At 43.2% G+C, this 15,885-nt stretch overlaps 1 long non-coding RNA gene across 2 annotated transcripts; it reads left to right on the top strand.

The window, feature by feature from the left end:
- The first annotated feature begins 5,285 nt into the window (after window positions 1–5,285).
- LOC311125736 lies at window positions 5,286–15,397 on the top strand. 2 transcript variants are annotated; one of them, XR_014612906.1, is made up of 4 exons: window positions 5,286–5,328; window positions 8,259–8,342; window positions 8,439–8,549; window positions 15,298–15,396. It is a non-coding gene; the product is annotated as an uncharacterized lncRNA (long non-coding RNA). The 2 variants fall into 2 exon arrangements; XR_014612905.1 differs by lacking the exon at window positions 5,286–5,328 and adding an exon at window positions 5,728–5,873 and having other exon boundaries at window positions 15,298–15,397.
- Window positions 15,398–15,885: the final 488 nt, after the last annotated feature.

Below are 15,885 nucleotides of genomic sequence, written 5' to 3'. Positions count from 1 at the left end.
CCCTTTCACCTTGAGAAACACAATGAGGTGTGCAGCGTTTGTAGGATCCAAGTAATGGCCTGCGTCCTATCACACCATCTACAGAGAGAGCTGCGCACATGGAGGTGTTTCCCCCCCCCGAGACGTTGTCCAGGCACTTGGACGGTCGCCTGTTGGCCGATGAGGTTCCGCCCACGGCGCTGAGTTCTGGCCAGGTTGAAGCGCGCTTCATCAACAAAGATATATACCTGCGATGGTTCACAGCAGCATCGAGCTCCATCACCCTCTAAAAAATATATTTATTATTTCTACAGTACAGTTCCAGTATAATATTGTGAAGTAGCTGTGATTTAATAGCAACAGTAATACAGTATATAGTGCTGCACCTGAACATACTCGGCCCGCAGTTGTTTCACCCGGTCGTCGTTTCTCTTCAAAAGGCACCAGGTCAATGTGTTCCATAGATACCTGGTGCCTCTTCAAAAGGCACCAGGTAAATGTGTTCCATAGATATCTGGTGTCTCTTCAAAAGGCGCCAGGTCAATGTGTTCCATAGATACCTGGTGCCTCTTCAAAAGGCACCAGGTAAATGTGTTCCATAGATACCTGGTGTCTCTTCAAAAGGCACCAGGTAAATGTGTTCCATAGATACCTGGTGTCTCTTCAAAAGGCACCAGGTAAATGTGTTCCATAGATACCTGGTGTCTCTTCAAAAGGCACCAGGTTAATGTGTTCCATAGATACCTGGTGTCTCTTCAAAAGGCACTAGGTAAATGTGTTCCATAGATACCTGGTGTCTCTTCAAAAGGCACCAGGTAAATGTGTTCCATAGATACCTGGTGTCTCTTCAAAAGGCAGGTGATTGTTGGTAGACTGATGGATGCTACATTGGTAAAGATGTCATCATTCTCCTCAATGGCCTGCTTTATTTCAGACAGCCGTATGTCATTCCTGGCCCTCCCCATTTCCACCACTGTCCGCTCCTGCTGGTCGGTCAGCACACGGCCACCACCACGGGGTCTTCTGTCAATACTGAGGGTAGAACAGAGTATACTGTCAATAGATCATACTGTAAGAATACTGTAAAAATGTTTTGTGAATTTACATGCATTACAATATGTAATTTACTGTAAATGTAATGGTAAAGCATAGTGCATATCCTGCAGACTTACCGGTTCTCTTGGCAAAATGTTCTCATGATCGAATTGACAGTTGGATCTTTTCAGATTGGGGTGAACTAATCTGTCAGCCTCTGCCATGTCCTCTGTTTACCACATGGTCAATGACGATGGCCCGGACTTCATTAGACACAACAATTCCCTGCCGTCTGCCTCCCTCTCTCTGATGTCCAGCTCTTTGACGGGGCCCATGCCCACCTCTCTGATATCTTTGATGGGGCCCAATGCCCACCTCTCTGATATCTTTGACGGGCCCATGCCCACCTCTTTGATATCTTTGATGGGGCCAATGCCCACCTCTTTGACCTCTTTGATGGGGCCCATGCCCACCTCTTTGATATCTTTGATGGGGCCAATGCCCACCTCTTTGATATCTTTGATGGGGCCCATGCCCACCTCTCTGATATCTTTGATGGGGCCCATGCCCACCTCTTTGATGGGGCCAATGCCCACCTCTTTGACCTCTTTGATGGGGCCCATGCCCACCTCTTTGATATATTTGATGGGGCCAATGCCCACCTCTCTGATATCTTTGATGGGGCCCATGCCCTCCTCTCTGATATCTTTGATGGGGCCCATGCCCACCTCTTTGATATCTTTGACGGGGCCCATGCCCATCTCTCTGATATCTTTGATGGGGCCAATGCCCACCTCTTTAATATCTTTGATGGGGCCCATGCCCACCTCTCTGATATCTTTGATGGGGCCAATGCCCACCTCTTTGATATCTTTGATGGGGCCAATGCCCACCTCTCTGAAGGAGCCCTTGTTCACGAGCTCTTTAATTTAAATTGGAATAAGTTTTGAATCCGGCGTCGTTTTGTTTAGCAGTTCATAAACCATGTGCCATGTAATCGGTACATCGAACTAGTTTGCAATCTATATGGCAAAGCTGTCAATCCTTTGGTCCTTAAATTAAATTGGTATAGTTTTTTATTTATCACAATTTTCTTTAACTAATTTTAGTCTTTAATGCAGGGCCAACAGATAAGTTCCTAACTTTCTCCCCTTCCACTGGACTCTTCTATTTTGCAGTAACGCTGCAATCAGTTGGTTGTAATTTTGAGTAGAGCAGACAATTCCATATATTTTTGTTAGCTGTATGTGTGACACAACTCCACCAGTCATATTTATAATATCATTTACAAAGATTATACAATTTTTAAACATCCTTTCCAAAAGTAATGTTTTTGTTTTTATCAATTAGTAATATTTGAGTTGAACCATCATATTTGTTGTAATATTGGTTCTGTCGTTTCTGATGGATTAAACTGAAATTGCAACCAACTTTCTATGGCCTGTTTTTTTAAATAGCGATATTTTGGAGATGATTTCCTTTTCAAATAACTGAAAGTGAGAGGTTGTAATCTGAATAAAGGGAAAAAAGCCATTCTAGAACACGGGGTGACACATTCTTACTAATCTGCTAGAGAACCAGTTCGGATTTAAATATAACTTTTGTATGACTGAAGCTTTTAGTGAGAGGTCTAATGTTTTCATATTTAATAATTTCTTCCCTCTGAATTCATATTCATTATATAAATAGGCCTGTTTAATTTTGTCTGACTTGCCGTTCCAAATAAAATTGAATATTTTTGCTCATGTAATAAAAAATATTTAAAAAGTGGCTAGGTGTAGCCAATTGTGGTTCCCACTATGTGAAATCAATTAGCAATAATGAGTAGTCATTATGTATGGTTATCATGTATCATACATGTAATTTAGATGTTTATACTTTACAAACTCACATTTTGTTTCTGTAGTTTTCAAAATCCATACATAGTAGACAAAATCTATAGGTTTACCAAACGGTTAAGTGAATAACCATTAAGCGCAGTTGGATTAAGTGATGGTCAAATGTATTTAATCAAATGAGAAGAAAATCATATGAAAAGTGTTGTGAGCATTGCATTGTGAAAGGTAATTACTTTATATGAAAGGTATTTCTAGATAAAACACTGATTAGGTTTGGTGAAAAAGTTTCTGTGTGACTTTGTGTGTTGTTCAATTGAAAATGTGCTTAAACTTTTTGATGATCTGTTTTGAGTTTCGTACTAAGAGTTGTGAAATTTAACCACATACTTGAAAATAGTACCAAAGCGATAAAAAAAACTGTAAAATATGGGCTTTTTAGGACGTGGTTTTGACAGTATTTACTTTGTTTCAAATCATATTTAAATAAAGCTTTCTGAAATGGTGTAGTGGAGCCTGGAGAAGTAGATCTGTAATGAAACTCTAATTTCACAAAACATTTCCCAAACGACCTGCGAAGGAAAGGCCCCTGGTGTGAAAAGTTCTGTTTTCCTATAGTTTTTTATGGGTTTTCCTACATTTGTTGTGGGGGTTTCACTCTTAAATCACACTCTAGAAAATATATTTTTGTGAGGGTGTATTTGCCCTTTAATTAAATGGCACCTAGCGAGAGACGTTTTGGATAGCGGTGTTTCTGTTGGCTACAATGTAGGCTTCCAGTGTGATGGCAGAGTTTGCTAAACAAATGCCCTCCCGATTGATCCAAATCATCATATCATTCTGCCAGGTAAGCACACTTTGCAGTCAAGATTTAATTTAGAAGGTTTTTGGAGGAAAGCCTTTAGAAATGTTCATTCAAACAGCGCACAACCAGTTGAGAGCTGCAGACAGTAGGTGGTGGTATGACCCGCTTACGCTTGTTTGCGCACCGCCATAATACCATTGAAGAAGAAGAAGACGGCAGCGCGCTCTTGCTGACTGATATTATTCATCCTCCACATACAACACCCGTTCTGCCAGTCACATTCTGTTAAAGGTCCCCAAAACACACACATCCCTGGGTCGCTCCTCTTGTCAGTTCGCTGCAGCTAGCGACTGGAACGAGCTGCAAAAAAAAAAAAAAACTTAACGAGACTGTTTCATCTCCATCTCTTCATTCAAAGACTCAGTCATGGACACTCTTTCTGATAGTTGTGGCTGCTTCGCGTGATGTATTATTGTCTCTACCTTCTTGCCCTTTGTGCTGTTGTCTGTGTCCAATAATGTTTGTACCATGTTGTGTTGCTACCGTGCTGTGTTGTCATGTTGTGTTGCTGCCATGCTATGTTGTTGTCTTAGGTCTCTCTTTATGTAGTGTTGTGGTGTCTCTCTGTATGTAGTGTTGTGGTGTCTCTCTTGTCTTGATGTGTGTTTTATTTTTAATCGCAGTCCCCGTCCCCGCAGGAGGCCTTTTGGTAGGCTGTCATTGTAAATAAGAATTTGTTCTTAACAGACTTGCCTAGTTAAATAAAGGTAAAATAAAACAAATACAAAATAAATGTGTGCAGCGCGCATGTCAATATATTTCACGTGCTTTGCAATTGTGTAGGCTACTTTGTGCGTGGTTTCTTTATTGTACTATATAATTGATACGGCGGATACCTCCACTACACTACTAATACACATCAGTGGGGAAGTGAGTATATGGCCTACATACCCTCCACTACACCACTGAAGTTACCAGTGAAAGACTCCTTCAACGCTCACCTGGCCGCTGCTCACGTTCCTGGGACTAAACTGGAGTGTAGGTCTTTACTGAAGATTATTGTACTAATATACATGGTATTTCTAATGGTCATGCTGCCTAACCCTTACCGGTTCATTCATTCAATATCCGACACTCGGGCTTTGTCTCTGTTGTGCGTTTAACAGGTCGGGACTTGTCCTCTCGTAATCCATACAGAACAAAATAAAACGTCCTCTTTATTACGCAGCAACAAACACACTGGGAGTTACCCAACGATTTATATATACACTAGATGATAGCTAGGGGGCGCTGTATTGAAGCCACCACGACTCCATGTTGGCACTCCCTCAACGGTGTAAAAAAAATATTTCAGAAGCTATAGAAATGCATTTATTAATGTCTACATTCGTTTTTTGTCTTTACTAATGTTGCTCTCCCCACTACAACAACAAAAAATACTTAAATACATTTAATTTTGTCCTTGAAACATTCAATTGAAATACTGTAGAACGGAAGACTGCTACTGGGTGGTGCCAATATGGCCGACCGGGAGGCGTTAAAGACTCTCAATGGTCAATACATAGCATACGCAATCTAGGGTTTATATACATCATCGGAGTTACCAAATAACTTAAAAGTGAAAGTAAAAAGCAACTTATGCAACTGCCATTTTAAGACAACTGCGTTATGAAGGTAATATTTTTTGTTTTTTGAATTTAAGATAGCAAAAATCGTGGTTTATTACAGGTCTAGAGACCAATAGTTTTACATGACCATAGGAGCATTATTATTTCGACAAGAGAACTCGGTGCAGGTTTATTTCTATGGACGCGTTTTAAGGACGACGTAACGTTAGCACCGAAAGTCTGGGCTGCGGACTATATTGAATCAAGATAGTTTATATCAAGTTGTGTATAGGCTATCAAATTCTTAAAGTTTAATACAGCCTATAACTCACAATAAAAACAGTAGGCATTTAACTAGTCTAAACTTTGGTAACTGCCCTTTATGTATGTGAAATAATGTCATGAGTTTAGGAGGCCATATCTGAACAACGTCGACAACAGCTTTTCCACAATAGGAAAACAATATATGCCTTTCTGTAAAATATGCTGAGCAACAGTAAAGTGCCTTGGACTTTCATCCACCGTCATTTCTGAGAAGGACAAGATGGAAATCCCCCGACAGCCTGGGGAGAGTGAATAAAATATGGAGGAAGACAATATGGAGGAAGACAGGTAAATTACCTATCTGGGTTATGTTAGTGTTTTCATAATGTCGGTGAAATGTGTCCATTTCATGTGCAGCTACCGGCTGTTCCAATAATTAATAAACAATTAATAAACAATTAAGCCTGAATTTGTCCGGTGAGAAACTGTCGGTTTCGTTGCTAAACGTTTTGCTACAGTGTGTTGTAATTAATACTCCACAGGCAGCTACCGTTTTAGCACACCTGCCGGTGATTACGACAACACTGCCACGTTCAGTAGCCAAACGTTGCCTATAGAAATGCCAAGAGTAGCCTAGAGTCGACGCTATTCCACATGCTTATTGCGTATAACGTTCCAAAACGATGCATCTTGCTGAACGCCCCCCACTAATGTTTTTGTTATACACGGAAGTATAAGTGAAGGTATAATATATTTAGGGACGAGCTAACGGGAGGGACCTACCTGTATTTGACCAATAAAAACTCTCGTTTTCGTTGCAAAACCTTTTCTGTTGCTACTGTGTGCACCACTGAATACACCCCTGATGCACTGCGAGCTCAGCGTGTGAGTGGATGAGTTCCGGCAAGCAAATTGCCTCAACGGTCGGGTCCTTTATTTTAGAAAAGTTAGTTAAGCTCGCCAACACATTAATTTTGTTCATAAAAGCTCATTTGTATGTATATATCTACCTGTTTTATGGGTTGTAGTAGGGTCAATATACCTCCAGACAGGTTGGTAATATGTTGAATGGCAATGGAAGAGTTGGTTAGATTATTCATTTATGAAGTTTATTTGAACAGGGACAATGTACAACAAAAACCTAAAAGTCTCAGTAGACTTGAGAAATGATGGGTTGTAGCCTACCATATTTAGCAAACAGCTATTTCCATCTGCAGGTCCCAGGCAGGGGAACAACCAGGGCTGGTCATGGCTGTTCTGCCGCCCTAGGCGAGACAAAAAAAAAAAAGGCCAACCCTGTAACCCTATAACCCTGTAACCCTCCTGTAACCCTGTAACCCTCCTGTAACCCTGTAACCCTGTAACCCTGTAACCCCCCAAAACCCTGTAACCCTGTAACCCTATAACCCTGTAACCCTGTAACCCTCCTGTAACCCTGTAACCCTGTAACCCTCCTGTAACCCTATAACCCTGTAACCCTATAACCCTGTAACCCTGTAACCCTCCTGTAACCCTGTAACCCTCCTGTAACCCTGTAACCCTCCTGTAACCCTCCTGTAACCCTCCTGTAACCCTGTAACCCTCCTGTAACCCTCCTGTAACCCTGTAACCCTGTAACCCTCCTGTAACCCTGTAACCCCCCTGTAACCCTGTAACCCTGTAACCCTGTAACCCCCCTGTAACCCTGTAACCCCCCTGTAACCCTCCTGTAACCCTGTAACCCCCCTGTAACCCTGTAACCCCCCTGTAACCCTGTAACCCTCCTGTAACCCTGTAACCCCCCTGTAACCCTGTAACCCCCCTGTAACCCTGTAACCCTGTAACCCTGTAACCCCCCTGTAACCCTGTAACCCCCCTGTAACCCTGTAACCCTGTAACCATGTAACCCTGTAACCCCCCTGTAACCCTGTAACCCTGTAACCCTGTAACCCTGTAACCCCCCGTAACCCTGTAACCCCCCTGTAACCCCCCTGTAACCCTGTAACCCTGTAACCCTGTAACCCTGTAACCCTGTAACTCCCCTGTAACCCTGTAACCCTGTAACCCCCCTGTAACCCTGTAACCCCCCTGTAACCCTGTAACCCTGTAACCATGTAACCCTGTAACCCCACTGTAACCCTGTAACCCTGTAACCCTGTAACCCCCCTGTAACCCATGTAACCCTGTAACCCTGTAACCCTGTAACCCCCCTGTAACCCATGTAACCCTGTAACCCTGTAACCCTGTAACCCTGTAACCCTGTAACCCTGTAACCCTGTAACCCCCCTGTAACCCATGTAACCCTGTAACCCTGTAACCCTGTAACCCCCCTGTAACCCATGTAACCCTGTAACCCTGTAACCCTGTAACCCTGTAACCCTGTAACCCTGTAACCCTGCTATTTTGCTCTGAGCAGAGGTTGACAAAGACCCTCAGAGGTGGAGGTGCTAGATTGTGTGTTATCTTGTAAACTAGGAAGATGGATGGCTAGCACATATCTGTGTATGTAGGTCTACATGGGTTAAAGTAAAGGTTTGCTAGCTGGGTCTACATGGGTTAAAGTATAGGTTTGCTAGGTAGGTCTACATGGGTTAAAGTATAGGTTTGCTAGGTAGGTCTAATGTTCATCTGAGTCTGTTAGTGTGTTTGTTGTATCTTACCGTTAGTCCATCAGTGTAAGTACAGCTTTTATTTTCTTTGAATGATTTCCTAGAAATATGAATTTTCACTCAAACTGTGTCTGTATTTGTAAAGGCTTCTGCAGACAGTATCTCCTGCATCAAGCTGTCTGTCCGTGAAAAGTGACCACTCCATGGATCGACCAAATGGAGATCCCAGGTACGTGTGTACAGTGTGTTAGGTTTACAGGATAAGCTGTTAACTCAATATTTCACTTACAATTTAAATGATTGTTTTTGTTTAATTGTTAAACAGAGTTCAGTGGGGAGGAACATCACCTACCTCCACAGTTGTTTCCCAGAACAGTATCAGGTCCATTGATAGACCGATCACCTTCAGAGACAGAACCACAAGTCCATACTCCAGGTGAGATCACTGTTTCTCATTGGGCCTCAGCTATCATTCAATAATGTGATGTAACTTAAGTCACTATGAAAGTAACTAGTGATATACAGTGAGCTACAAAAGGTTTTGGGACAGTGACACATGTATTGTTGTTTTGGCTCTGTATTTTGATTTTAAATGATACAATGACTATGAGGTTAAAGTGCAGCCTGTCAGCTTTAATTTGAGGGTATCTTCATTAGGGCTGACCCCCTTTAGTCGATTGTTTGGTCGATAGGCTGCTGGTCGACCGAGATTTATTTTAATTGAGCAGTAGCAAAAAACAAAAAAACATTGAATGGTGTACAAGACACCTGTCTGATTGGCGCCTGTCTGAGTGGACTGATCCATTGTGGAGGCCTGTCTGAGTGGACTAATCCATTGTGGAGGTCGTGGGGATGGCACAGTCCATCAATAAGACGTGCTACTGAAATTGTACATGGTTATATTACGTAAGAACAATGATGCAACACTTAATACAAATATTATTTTATAACAAATGCGCTTTCTCCCACGTTGGATAGCGGTCGCTTCCCACGAGTTTCTGAAACATCAGTGCGCAGTTGAATTGATGCCTTTTCCTAGACCATGTTGCTATGTGCATAATAGCAAAGTTAAGCAGCATATTGGTGTTTAGAACAATGCGGCGGAGGCAGCAGTGGAGTTAGGAGACGAGAAAACAGCCCTTGCCTTAATTGTCCAAGAAAAATGAGGAGAGAAGACACCAACTTAATTAAGTCTATAATCAACAGCCTAACTGTTAAATGTGACTGTTTTTATAAATCATCAATATATCTACAGAAATAAGACAGATCCTGCTTCTGTTTCCTGTTTGAGTGTTTGTTTAATAGCCTACTGATTCCGTGAGCACCAAGTCTCACACAATGACATGTCAAGTAAACAATTTCACAAATTATTATTATTATTATTTTTTTATTTTATTTCACCTTTATTTAACCAGGTAAACCAGTTGAGAACAAGTTCTCATTTACAACTGCGACCTGGCCAAGATAAAGCAAAGCAGTGCGATAAAAACAACAACACAGAGTTACATATGGGGTAAAACAAAACAAAGTCAAAAATACAACAGAAATACAATTAATATACAGTGTGCAAATTTAGCAAGTTATGGAGGTAAGGCAATAAAATAGGCTATAGTGCAAAATAATTACAATTTAGTATTAACACTGGAATGATGTGCAAGAGATGATGTGCAAATAGAGATACTGGGTACAAATGAGCAAAATAAATAACAATATAGGGATGAGGTAGTTGGGCGGGCTAATTTCAGATGGGCTGTGTACAGGTGCAGTGATCGGTAAGGTGCTCTGACAACTGATGCTTAAAGTTAGTGAGGGAGATAAGTGTCTCCAGCTTCAGAGATTTTTGCAATTTGTTCCAGTCATTGGCAGCAGAGAACTGGAAGGAATTGCGGCCAAAGGAGGTGTTGGCTTTGGGGATGACCAGTGAGATATACCCGCTGGAGCGCAGACTACGGGTGGGTGTTGCTATGGTGACCAATGAGCTAAGATAAGGCGGGGATTTGCCTAGCAGTGATTTATAGATGGCCTGGAGCCAGTGGGTTTGGCGACGAATATGTAGTGAGGACCAGCCAACAAGAGCGTACAGGTCACAGTGGTGGGTATTATATGGGGCTTTGGAGACAAAACGGATGGCACTGTGATAGACAACATCCAATTTGCTGAGTAGAGTGTTGGAGGCTATTTTGTAAATGACATCGCCGAAGTCAAGGATCGGTAGGATAGTCAGTTTTACGAGGGCATGTTTGGCAGCATGAGTGAAGGAGGCTTTGTTGCGAAATAGGAAACCGATTCTAGATTTAACTTTGGATTGGAGATTCTTAATGTGAGTCTGGAAGGAGAGTTTACAGTCTAACCAGACACCTAGATATTTGTAGTTGTCCACATACTCTAGGTCAGACCCGTCTAGAGTAGTGATTCTAGTCGGGTGGGCGGGTGCAAGCAGCGTTCGGTTGAAGAGCATGCATTTAGTTTTACTAGTGTTTAAGAGCAGTTGGAGGCTACTGAAGGAGTGTTGTATGGAATTGAAGCTCGTTTGGAGGTTTGTTAACACAGTGTCCAATGAAGGGCCAGATGTATACAAAATGGTGTCGTCTGCGTAGAGGTGGATCTGAGAGTCACCAGCAGCAAGAGCGACGTCATTGATATACACAGAGAAAAGAGTTGGCCCAAGAATTGAACCCTGTGGCACCCCCATAGAGACTGCCATAGGTCCAGACAACAGGCCCTCCGATTTGACACATTGAACTCTATCTGAGAAGTAGTTGGTGAACCAGGCGAGGCAGTCATTTGAGAAACCAAGGCTATTTAGTCTGCCAATAAGAATGCGGTGGTTGACAGAGTCGAAAGCCTTGGCCAGGTCAATGAAAACGGCTGCACAGTACTGTCTATTATCGATCGCGGTTATAATATCATTTAGGACCTTGAGCGTGGCTGAAGTGCACCCATGACCAGCTCGGAAACCGGATTGCATAGCGGAGAAGGTACGGTGGGATTCGAAATGGTCGGTGATCTGTTTGTTGACTTGGCTTTCAAAAACTTTTGAAAGGCAGGGCAGGATGGATATGGGTCTGTAACAGTTTGGATCTAGAGTGTCACCCCCTTTGAAGAGGGGGATGACCGCGGCAGCTTTCCAATCTCTGGGGATCTCAGACGTTACGAAAGAGAGGTTGAACAGGCTAGTAATAGGGGTTGCGACAATTTCGGCGGCTAGTTTTAGAAAGAAAGGGTCCAGATTGTCTAGCCCAGATGATTTGTAGGGGTCCAGATTTTGCAGCTCTTTTAGAACATCAGCTGTCTGGATTTGTGTGAAGGAGAAGCGGGGGGGGGCATGGGCAAGTTGCAGCGGAGGGTGCAGAGCTGGTGGCCGGGGTAGTGGTAGCCAGGTGGAAAGCATGGCCAGCCGTAGCAAAATGCTTGTTGAAATTCTCGATTATTGTAGATTTATCGGTGGTGATAGTGTTTCCTAGCCTCAGTGCAGTGGGCAGCTGGGAGGAAGTGCTCTTATTTTCCATGGACTTTACAGTGTCCCAAAACTTTTTGGAGTTAGTGTTACAGGATGCACATTTCTGTTTGAAAAAGTTAGCCTTTGCTTTCCTAACTGGTTGTGTATATTGGTTCCTAACTTCCCTGAAAAGTTGCATATCACGGGGGCTATTTGATGCTAATGCAGTACGCCACAGGATGTTTTTGTGCTGGTCAAGGGCAGTCAAGTCTGAGGAGAACCAGGGGCTATATCTGTTCTTAGTTCTGTATTTTTTGAATGGGGCATGTCTATTTAAGATTGAGAGGAAATTACTTTTAAAGAACAACCAGGCATCCTCTACTGACGGAATGAGATCTATATCCATCCAGGATACCTGGGCCAGGTCAATTAGGAAGGCCTGCTCGCTGAAGTGTTTTTGGGAGCGTTTGACAGTGATGAGGGGTGGTCGTTTGACCGCGGACCCGTTACGGACGCAGGCAATAAGGCAGTGATCGCTGAGATCCTGGTTGAAGACAGCGGAGGTGTATTTAGAGGGTAAGTTAGTCAGGATGATATCTATGAGGGTACCCATGTTTACGGATTTAGGGTTGTACCTGGTAGGTTCGTTGATAATTTGTGTGAGATTGAGGGCATCTAGTTTAGATTGTAGGATGGCCGGGGTGTTAAGCATATCCCAATTTAAATTAGGCTGTTTAAAATCTTTGCTCGGCTGTAAAAAGGCTTGTTTATAATCTTTGCTAAAAAGTAAAAAGGCTTTACACTTTTTTTTCGTTAGAACAACCTCTCTGGTATTACTTCTAACTGTATGAGAAGAGGAGACACTAATATGATGTTGTCCATATAATAGACCTATGAGAAGAGGAGACACTAATATGATGTTGTCCATATAATAGACCAATGAGAAGAGGAGACACTAATATGATGTTGTCCATATAATAGACCTATGAGAAGAGGAGACACTAATATGATGTTGTCCATATAATAGACCTATGAGAAGAGGAGACACTAATATGATGTTGTCCATATAATAGACCTATGAGAAGAGGAGACACTAATATGATGTTGTCCATATAATAGACCTATGAGAAGAGGAGACACTAATATGATAGAAATGTAGAATCAGAGCCTGGCCGGAGGGAGGAACAATGATGTTCGAGCCAGCCGTGGACAGCCATTGCCCAGAAGGTCTCCATGCCTCGTGGATGTGCCCTGTGGAGCCTCGAAGGTGGTAAAGATTCCAATTCAGAATTCCACACAACATGACATTTATCTCTCTCAGAGAACAGTGCTGGGTTGGGTAGAGCTGATGGATGACATCAGACCTGTCATCACAGCACCTGACTGTCAGGCGAAGCATGTGAGTCAGTCTAGTGATGCTTTCCTTTGCTCCACTCAGCTTCACCATGGTGACCAGAGAAAAGAGAGTCTCACACCAGTTGGGTCCGGAGAAAAATGGCTCCCACCTGTTGACTTAGAACATCTACAGGAAGAGGAACAGAAAATAGTCAGAAGAATGCTGTACGAAGAATCTGATGTGTTTGCACAGGAAGAATATCAAATATCAATTAATATCAACAGGAAGATGGAGATATCGGCTGCATTCCGAACCTTAAGCTGAAACTCAACTTGAAGGATCACAAGACGACTGCTGTTCTCCATATCTGGACGGTGTTCTCTGCTATTCCAAGACGTTCAGTGAACATGTGGAAGACCTGAGAAGAGTGCGTAGTCGGATGAGGAAGCACGGTATCAAACTGCGGCCGAAAAAGTGTGAAGTCTTCAGATGCCAAGTGAGGTACATACAGTGGGGAAAAAAAGTATTTAGTCAGCCACCAATTGTGCAAGTTCTCCCACTTAAAAAGATGAGAGAGGCCTGTAATTTTCATCATAGGTACACGTCAACTATGACAGACAAAATGAGAAAAAAAGCCCCAAAGCATGATGTTTCCACCCCCATGCTTCACAGTAGGTATGGTGTTCTTTGGATGCAACTCAGCATTCTTTGTCCTCCAAACACGACGAGTTGAGTTTTTACCAAAAATTTATATTTTGGTTTCATCTGACCATATGTCATCCAAATGCACTCTAGCAAACTTCAGACGGGCCTGGACATGTACTGGCTTAAGCAGGGGGACACGTCTGGCACTGCAGGATTTGAGTCCCTGGCGGCGTAGTGTGTTACTGATGGTAGGCTTTGATACTTTGGTCCCAGCTCTCTGCAGGTCATTCACTAGGGCCCCCGTGTGGTTCTGGGATTTTTGCTCACTTTGATCATTTTGACCCCACGGGGTGAGATCTTGCGTGGAGCCCCAGATCGAGGGAGATTATCAGTGGACAGTTGATTTCTTCAAACCAAGCTGCTTACCTATTGCAGATTCAGTCTTCCCAGCCTGGTGCATGTCTACAATTTTGTTTCTGGTGTCCTTTGACAGCTCTTTGGTCTTGGCCACAGTGGGGCAAAATAAAAAATAAAAGTAACAATGACAACAAGCTCAGTCCGATGATGCTGTGGAAAATCACGCACAGAACGAGCAGTATGGCTGGTGGCATTGTCATGCTGGAGGGTCATGTCAGGATGAGCCTGAAGGAAGGGTACCACATGAGGGAGGAGGATGTCTTCCCTGTAACGCACAGCGTTGAGATTGCCTGCAATGACAACAAGCTCAGTCCGATGATGCTGTGACACACCGCCCCAGACCATGACTGACCCTCCACCTCCAAATTGATCCCGCTCCAGAGTACAGGCCTCGGTGTAACGCTCATTCCTTCCAGGATAAACGCGAATCCGACTATCACCTCTGGTGAGACAAAACCGCGACTCGTCAATGAAGAGCACTTTTTGCCAGTCCTGTCTGGTCCAGCGATGGTGGGTTTGTGCCCATAGGCGACCTTGTTGCCGGTGATGTCTGGTGAGGACCTGCCTTACAACAGACCTACAAGCCCTCAGTCCAGCCTCTCTCAGCCTATTGCGGACAGTCTGAGCACTGATGGAGGGATTGTGCGTTCCTGGTGTAACTCGGGCAGTTGTTGCTGCCATCCTGTACCTGTCTTGCAGGTGTGATGTTTGGATGTACCGATCCTGTGCAGGTGTTGTTACACGTGGTCTGCCACTGCGAGGACGATCAGCTTTCCGTCCTGTCTCCCTGTAGCGCTGTCTTAGGCGTCTCACAGTACGGACATTGCAATTTATTGCCCTGGCCACATCTGCAGTCCTCATGCCTCCTTGCAGCATGCCTAAGGCACGTTCACTCAGATGAGCAGGGACCCTGGGCATCTTTCTTTTGGTGTTTTTCAGAGTCAGTAGAAAGGCCTCTTTATTGCCCTAAGTTTTCAAAACTGTGACCTTAATTGCCTACCGTCTGTAAGATGTTAGTGTCTTAACGACCGGTCCACAGGTGCATGTTCATTAATTGTTTATGGTTAATTGAACAACCATGGGAAACAGTGTTTAAACCCTTTACAATTAAGATCTGTGAAGTTATTTGGATTTCTCTGAATTATCTTTGAAAGACAGGGTCCTGAAAAAGGGATGTTTCTTTTTTTGCTGAGTTTATATTCTTGTTTTACGCCATTGTAATAGATACATTCACATTTAGTTGGTTTATGTTTTGTTTACATGGGCTAAAAAGTTTAATTGAATAAATAAACCTAATCATTATTTGACTGTTCTACTATTAACTGACTATGTACTTTCGTCTTCTAGAGATCCTACGTGTTGAAACATACCAGTGATGCTGCAGACACAACCTGGGACATGGCTTCTGCAAGACAATCTGCTTTAGAGTACATTAGAAATGGAAGGCTACGTCTCATTGGAAGGCTCCATAATCTTCCCCTCATTGTGGAAAACCTGTTCCAGCACAAGGTTCTTCACGAGGAGGAAGTCAGTAAAATTCAGGCTGAAGTTGACCGTTTTGACCAAACCAGAAGAATACTGGACTGGGTCTCGGCCAAAGGAGAGGCTGCATGCTATGAGTTGCTGACGATTCTATACATCACAAGGAATAGGACCTTAGACGACGCTGACTTACAGCAATGGATCAGCTGTTTCCCCTTTAAGGAAGACCCAGAGATGACAGACTACCTTGTTGGTAAATGATCGTATGGTATCCTCTTAGTATACACTATATAGTATACAATTAGCTTACTGTGCGCGCTCCATAGACAGGGTTTGTACTTTAGGCACTATTCCTTTGGTTCCATGGTGCTGGCGAAGCTATTTGAAGCGCACATTGAAAGGGGTTAATGTACCTTTTTAGATTGTTCATCAAAGATAAGTGCGACCAATGCA

This window comes from Coregonus lavaretus (genome assembly GCF_964263955.1).
Source record: "Coregonus lavaretus genome assembly, contig: HAP1_SCAFFOLD_325, whole genome shotgun sequence".
NCBI lineage: Eukaryota > Metazoa > Chordata > Actinopteri > Salmoniformes > Salmonidae > Coregonus > Coregonus lavaretus.
Note: the sequence above shows the minus strand (reverse complement) of the source record. Positions and strands in the feature narration are given on the sequence as shown.